Source organism: Thamnophis elegans, chromosome 2 (assembly GCF_009769535.1).
Source record: "Thamnophis elegans isolate rThaEle1 chromosome 2, rThaEle1.pri, whole genome shotgun sequence".
NCBI classification, from domain to species: Eukaryota; Metazoa; Chordata; class Lepidosauria; order Squamata; family Colubridae; genus Thamnophis; species Thamnophis elegans.
Window position 1 is genome coordinate 25749024 of NC_045542.1, and position 8015 is coordinate 25757038.

Here is an 8015-nt window from a genome sequence, read left to right on the forward strand (position 1 = left end):
ATTAAAGGCTAAAAGGTAAAGGTTCCCCTCACATATATGTGCTAGTCGTTCCCAACTCTAGGGGGCGGTGCTCATCTCCATTTCAAAGCCAAAGAGCCAGCGCTGTCCGAAGACATCTCCATGGTCATGTGGCCGGCATGACTAGATGCCGAAGGTGCATGGAACGCTGTTACCTTCCCGCCAAAAGTGGTTCCTATTTTTCTACTTGTATTTTTACATGCTTTCGAACTGCTAGGTTGGCAGAAGCTGGGACAGGTAAAGGGACCTCACTCCGTTACGTGGCACTAGGGATTCGAACCACCAAACTGCCGATCTTTCTGATTGACAAGCTCAGCATCTTAGTTGCTGAGCTACTGTGTCTATTAAGGCTACCTACTGATAATAAGGGTGGCATGGTGGAATCTTTAGTTGAAATGAGGGGAGGTGAAAAGAGGCCTGAATTTAGAGCCCTTGCACAGCAAAAGGAGTGCAGCCCTTATCTCCCCCAGAGTCCCTGAAGTCCTACCTGACTCTTCCGAAGAGAATAAAATCAGTCCAGTGAGAACCTTGCACGTAGACATTGCAGCAATTTAAAAAGTCAATTTCATCAACTATGATATGGCCTTGGTTTCTTGTGCCTGAGAGGTGACGAAACATACTTATTGCATCCACTGACAACTAGCCTTGGATTGGGACACACCTGACCATCCTATATCATGGAAACCTTTGCAGGCTGTTCTGAGGATTATGCAAAGCATCTGTGAAATATTGGCTCAGATCTTCTCAGTGTTACACTCAGGTTGTGCTGAGCGTTTCTACGATCCTTTGACATTGTACCAGTGGAGGAAGAGAAGGAGAAGGAGAAGGAGAAGGAGGGGAAGGGGAAGGGGAAGGGGAAGGGAAGGGGAAGGAAGGAAGGAAGGAAGGAAATTGCTTTTGAGAAGTGGGCAGGGGAGTGGAGAAAAAAAGGGTGTATGTGTTCTTATCATAATAACTCAAGAGCAGGTTAAAAACGGGGTGGGGGAGATTGGCAGGAAAGCAGCCGCAGCTCCAAAAGGGTGTGTGTGTGTGTGTGTGTGTGTATACTTGCATGCTCGACCCAGTAGCTTGGCTACTAGAATCTGATTGACTTACGTCGCAGCAGCTGAACTCTGATGACAAGAAAACCAGAAAGAAAGAAAAAATAGAAGGGGGGGGGGAGTTGGGAATCATTTTAAAGTAATCCAGCAGCATGCTGAAACCTACCTTTCCAGCTAGCTAGCCAGCCAGTCAGCCAGCCAGCCAGACACCCACACCCACACCCACTTCCATAGCCAACCCAAAAGTTCTTTCCATCCAAACCAATGAATGAAACACAATTAAACATTAACATTTCTTTTAAACCCACAGAAGGGGTTTGCGTGTTGGTCTGTGTCTATCTGGAAAAGTAAGTGACAGATCCCAGTAATAAGAAATAGTACAATTCAGCCACTCTCTTCATCTCCCACCCAGAGTTTGGCTGCTGCCAGTTTGGATTGGTTCGGTCGAACCGGTAGTTCTGAGCACCAGCTGGCCCCACCCATCTGCCACTATCTGGTCCTAGATATCTCACTTTCTGGCTTGCTCAACCCGCCCTACAGCTCAGCTGATTAGCGTACTTCACCTGTTCTACTAACCATGGCTGACCTAACATGTGTACAAGAAGCCTTCCCCATCGGAAACACCTTGTTTTAGGTGTTGCGTGCAAGTGCAGAAGGCTTGTGAAGCATGCTTGTGCGCACGCTCACATTTTCAGTGAACCAATTTTCAAGTACCGGTATGTATAGTATTTCCATAGACTTTTAACTGGGGAATAAGCAATGATTGTAGAAAACATATTGTGAGAGTGAAGAGGAATGAAATGAAGCCTTTTAGAGAGAAGGTCAATGATTCCTAAAATCACAATTTGTCTCTTGGTGCCTGGTAGGTGTTTCTTTTGTCAAGCTGGAATGGAAACCAATAAAGAACCAATTCTCAGAATGATAAAAACTTAGGCAATCATGAATTATAAAAACCATAAGAATCATATGAACTATGAAGCTTTGGCAAGCTTCAGCTAGTTTTATAATCTCTGTTTCTCATTTCTATTTTGCACTGTGGACATTTCATTGCTTTTCCAAGCTTTTGTATACCATAATCTTGCTAAAATCACCATGTACAATATTAATTCCCCATATTACTATATGTAGAAGAAAACTGCAAATACCATGAGAAACATTTATAGGTAGTCCCCACTTACAAATTGCCTCATTTAAAGACCATTTTGTGTTATGTTGTGAATAGTTTTATGAGCATTTAACACATTTACAACTGATGCTTACATGATCACTATTCAGTGCTTTGCAACCAGTGTGCATTTATTACCACAGTCATGCTTGCAATTTGCTTTGCAACATTGATTCTGACAAGCAGAAGTAATAGAAAAGGCAGAAGGAAAATTATAGACTGCAGTCATGCCATGCTTAATTTAGAAATGTAATTGTGAGTCCCAATTGTGGTTTGCTAAACCTATAGTAGCAGCAGCAACTTTTAATGGCCCTTGATGCATTGATTACTAGCTGCCTCTTTTCCTTTTCTTTTGAAACTTCTGTTTTGTACAGCACCAAGCTTGGGAAATAACAAAAACATAATTCAAACAAGCGAGCTAAACTCTTAGCTAAACCTCATACTACTATCTCTATTAATGTGTTTCCAAGAAAAGGATAATTTACGAATTGTCCATATAGGCTTCTCTTTTACAGTATCTATTTAAGCAGGAAGTCACTTGAGGACAGCAGAGTTCTGGGAAACTTTTCAGATGACCCTATCAATACAGGTAGTCCTCAACTCACAACACTTCATTTAGTAACCATTCAAAGTTACAATTGGACTGAAAAAAGTGACTTATGACCATTTTTCATGCTTATGACTGTTGCAGCATCCCAGTGGTCACGTGATTTACATTCGGCTGCTTGACAATTGACTCACATTTATGACGGCTGCAGTGTCCTGGGGTCATGCAATCACCTTTTGCGACCTTCTGACAAACAAAGTCAATAGGAAAACCAGATTCACTTAACAACCATATTACTACCTTAACAACTTCAGTGATTCCCTTAACAAAGATGGCAAGAAAGGTCATAAAATGGGTCAAAACTCTCTTAAGTAATTTCATAACCACATACATTTTGGGTTCAGTTGTAGTCGTAAGTTGAGGACTACTTGTAATTTCTTGCTGCTGGTGTTACTGCTGGTTCGCAACCCGTGCACAATGCATGCGTGCACTGTTCAATGTAAATTCTTCTGCGTGCATGCTCAGAACAATTTACAGTAAACTATGCATGCACTGTCATTAACATTCAAAATGGCAGCACCCAAAGGGCAGTGAGGGAACCGGTTCGGGGGCATGTCAGGCCTGGGTCACTGCTGGCCGAACTGGCAACATCCCACCTCTGCAACAGTCATATATGGTAAAGAAGTAGTTTGTCACTGAGTTCTTGACTTGTTTTTACTTCCCAGTTAAACTACAGTCTCCTGCCCAAATTCTGTCTAGGCATGACTCTGTTTAGCATTTTGAAGTCAGTCAGGAACAATTAGATCGGTTAGATTTTACACCTAACTAAACGCCACCTGTGTTGCACCGTTTGCATTATCATAGCAACAGGAAGTTATATTTCCCCTGAAAAACAATGTGCATCCTGTAGGTCTCTCCCAAATTATGTTTTAAAAGTTATTTCAAAGAATACTCAGGGCAGTCAGCATGCAGCATTTATTCAGTTATTTCTTAGAACAGAGATCCAATATGTCTTGGTAGATATACCTTAGCGCAGGGGTCCCCAACCCCTGGTCTGTGGACTGGCTCCGGTCTGCGGCATTTCAGAAACTGGTCCATATAAACAAGGGAAGCTTTACCCGCAGGATGCAGGGAGCATGGGAAACTGCACCCCCTCCAGTCTGCGGAAAAAACTCTCCATGGAACAGGTGCCCAAAAGGTTGGGGACACCTACCCTAGTGCAAATCTTTGCAAAAATATGCATTTGCTGACATCCCAGATAATACTGATGGACCTCCAATTTAAGTAATTGTTAAATCTGTAAAACTAAAATCTTGTATAAGTTTCAATATCTGTGAGATATTGACAATCTCATCCTGAAATGAAATGGCTCTTATTAGTAGACAAGGCTGTTACACTGCAATTTTGCAAAGCGGAAACACCCATCTGGCCTCAGCTGATCTCCCAAAGCTAAGCAGGGTTGAACTTGATTTAGTTTTTGATGGGAGATTACCCAGGAACTCTAGGGCTTAGATATAAACTAAGAAATACAATAGAAATCAATACTATACTATTTATATATTGTTGCCAAAAAATAAAAATAAAAATTGGAGTTCTCTGTATCCCTTGGATGTATCTAGTGTTTCATCAGAGCAACTTCTCCCTTTATAAGAGCCAAGTCTAAAGTAGCAGAATGCCTTGGCGGGAGTAATGCCTGCCTCTGACTGGTTGGTTGGTTGACAGCAGCATATTTAAAGGCGCTGTTGAGCGTGAACCGGTTGTTCATGTTATGCTTTAACTATTGCGGTTAATGGTTCTCTGTTACTCAATAAAGAAGTTACATTTAACTATGCCTCGTCTAAGTCATTAAGTCCCTGCACCTAAGGTTAAACACAACAAAGTGGCGACGAGGATGGGATATTAGTGATTGGCCAGTTAAATATCTACATATCAGGCCAGCGGATTGCTGAGCTATTGATTTACTGACTGAGGGAAAGACGGTTACCTCAGATTCAGTTGGGGGTGACAGAAATGGTTACTCTCATGGCATTCACTCCCTCCAGTCCAAATTCAGAAACATGGCAATCATATATTGAAAGATTTGAATGTTTTCTCCGAGCACATGATTTTTCAGAAATTTCTGCCAAACGCAAATGTGCTTATTTCTTAACGGTGTGCGGCGCTGAGATGTTTGAAACTGCTCGAGCACTGAAAGCGTCCACATCTATTCACACAGTGTCTTAGGAAACCCTTATGTCCAAATTAAAAAGCCACTATGCCTCAACTCCTTCTAAAATAGCTCACCATCATGATTTTTATAGAAGGAATCAGGCTGAAGGGAAATTAATTAATCATTACATGGCAGCTTTGAGATCCTTTGCCCTGCATTGTGAATTCAAAGACTTGGACGATGCCCTATTAGATCACTTAGTCTGTGGGGGTCAAAGATTTAAAATTGCAATGTAGGCTGCTAGCCAAGCCTGAACTAACATTTCAGTCAGTGCTGGATGAGGATGGCCAAGATGTCTGCAAAATCACTAGCCGTCATTCAGAATAGTCAGAGCCAACAGAACAACATGAGGGTAGTTCCCGATCCTAGTGCTGAAATTCACCAAAATGATGTGGAAAATGAGTCAGACACTGAGGAATTGGAGGAGGTGTGTTGCGATATACGTGCAGGTATGCATTCAGCCATACTGTAACACGTATAGAACAGAAGCAATAATTAACCATATGATTAAACCAGTAAACTAAAAGCAATAATTGGCCATATGATTAGATCAGTAAGACAAACTGTCCAACTCCAAGCGTTGATTAAATCAGTACCCTTAACACTAAGCAGATCAGCAACCACAGACTTGTAACTAAGCGTTGATTAAATCAGGGGTTACAACTGTTTAACTCTCAAACATTAATTAAGCATTGGATGTTTGCATGATGATAAAAGGTTTATTGACTATGAGTGTTCTTCAAGTCTACATGAGAGTAAATGAGTTACCATATACTGTAAGCTTGCACAATCATGATTGGTCCCCATTGGCTATGTGAATCCACCCCTCCCTTGCGTATGATCAATAAAAGAAGCCCCCAGACTTCGTTCTGGGTCGGTTTCGTCCCGAAGGAAATTCGTGTCCGAGTCTTCTTTCCTCATTGGCTTCATGAACGACCCGCGGAGAAATCGCATCTGGTGACCCCGACGTGATGATCCATGCTGCCCGTCTCATCTCACCCTCGGCCGGGAAAAGCCTCGCACCCAGGGCCGGCCGTCTGCGAACGGAGCACCCTCTCAATTCGTGAGTATGGGATCGGGTTTCTCGAAAGAACAGGAAGCGCACCTTCATGAGCTTCGGGATATCTAAATTTTCTAGTGTAATTATTCAAGCGATGGGCAAGTCGCTTCCCGTTTTCCCCTCAAAAGCATTTAATTGACTTATTGACTGATGTCTAAAATCATTGTCCAATCTACCCGGAAAAAGGGGTCTTTAAAGCTCTCCTTATGGATAAAATTGGGCACCTACTTCCATGAGGAACCCCGAGCCCCTCCAGGCGTTTTAACAACATGGCGTTTACTTATCAAAAAAGCCTAGCAAGCCCCTTCCTCTTCCCTTCTCTCTTCTTCTCCATCAACATTAAAACATGTGATCACCTTTTCTGGTCAGGGCTCAAGCCATGTGGCCCTGTCCAACAGTAAACCATCTTTCTAAGCAGCCTCCATGTCTCCAGTGTCTTTTTCCCCACTTGGAGCTGAACCCAGAAGGACATTTCTCTCAACAATTGGCGACCCACAGATGGGACTCCAAGCTAGCCTAACAAATGGATATGGCCCAGGTAAGCCTCCCATGCCGGCACAGACCCCATTGAGTCTGTGGGTGGACTTTATCTTGGCCTTAACCATTGGATCTAGGTTTTAAAGGGGTTTTGAGTTTGAGCTCAAAGGCTGCCTGGAAAGAAGGTGAGTACCTTTAAATTTTAATTCTCTAAAGTTTAAATTTTTGTTGTTGTTTCTGTTGTTCTGTGATAATACAGGAAAACTAATTTGGCTACATAAAGGTACTTAAAAGAAAAGGGAAAAATGTTGAGGTTTCTTTTTTTCTCCTGTCTCTTTGTCTCTTTGTCTTCTATGTGGTTTGTTTAAGATTTGTGCCTTCTCTTATTTAACAGATTTGTGCTGGGGATGTAGGATGTGAAAACCTGAGAGTTCTGTTTTTTCCCTTCTTATTTTCTCTTTGTTCTTGTGTAAATGTGTGCCTAAATCTTTGTGCACCCTCAAGGTAATTGTAACTAAGTAAGATGTCTTCAATCCAAAAGACAGGGATTTTAAAGTGTTCAAAGAAAGAAAAGAGTAAACTGGCAGAAATTGCCTTAGCTCAGTTTGTTCCCCCCCCCCCCAAAAAAAAGTACAGAGAAGTGGTTTTTTTCCTTCCTTCCTTCCCTTTGCCTTAAAGTAACAACCCAGAAAATGTTTTAAGTTCATTTACAGGAAAAGTTTCATCCTTGCTTCTATCGTGTGTTTAAATGATTTTACCTGTTTATTTCCTTCCTGAAGCATGTGAATCCAGACCCCATTTTGCATCTGTGATATCCCCATAATGTTACCAGTTTATCTGTTTAGTAACTGATTTTACCTTTTTTTTAACTCTGCCTGCAAGCTTTCTACCCTCCCCAAGCCCCTCCCTTACCCTTAATCCCCCAACAATGCCTTTTCTGTAGGGGAGGGAACCTTGTTTTCATGTTTTTCAGGCCTGGAAGATTTACTCTTCAGGTGAGTAAAGATTTTTTCTTTTGGGGGAGAAGGAGAGTGTAGCCTTGTGTGTGCATGTAAAAACCCTCTGCACATTTATCTGGCCAACCTACTCGAAACCTGGCCCCTAGAAGACAGTTTTCATTTAGATTTTGTAACAAATTTGCTGATTTTCTGGCCACCATCAGATGAACTGAAGAGAAATTCTAACTGAGTTTCTTCCCCAAAGCGATTAAAGCCTGACTGAATGGGAGGACCTAGGTAATTGGACTTGATTACTTTGATGTAATGTCTGTTAAAAAAAAAATTCTTAGGTGTGCATCTAATAACATGTAGAATTGAATTGAATTGATGTTTGATCAGCTAGCTAAATAAAGACATTTGAAGATTTAAAGTGACAGAACCTCCCCCAGGCCTGAAAGTGTTGTTTCATGGTATGTGTGCATGTGTGTGTGTAATCATTTTCAGACCTGGAGGGAAGTTGAAATTTCTTAATAATAGAAAATGGAGCTCATTGGCTTATGT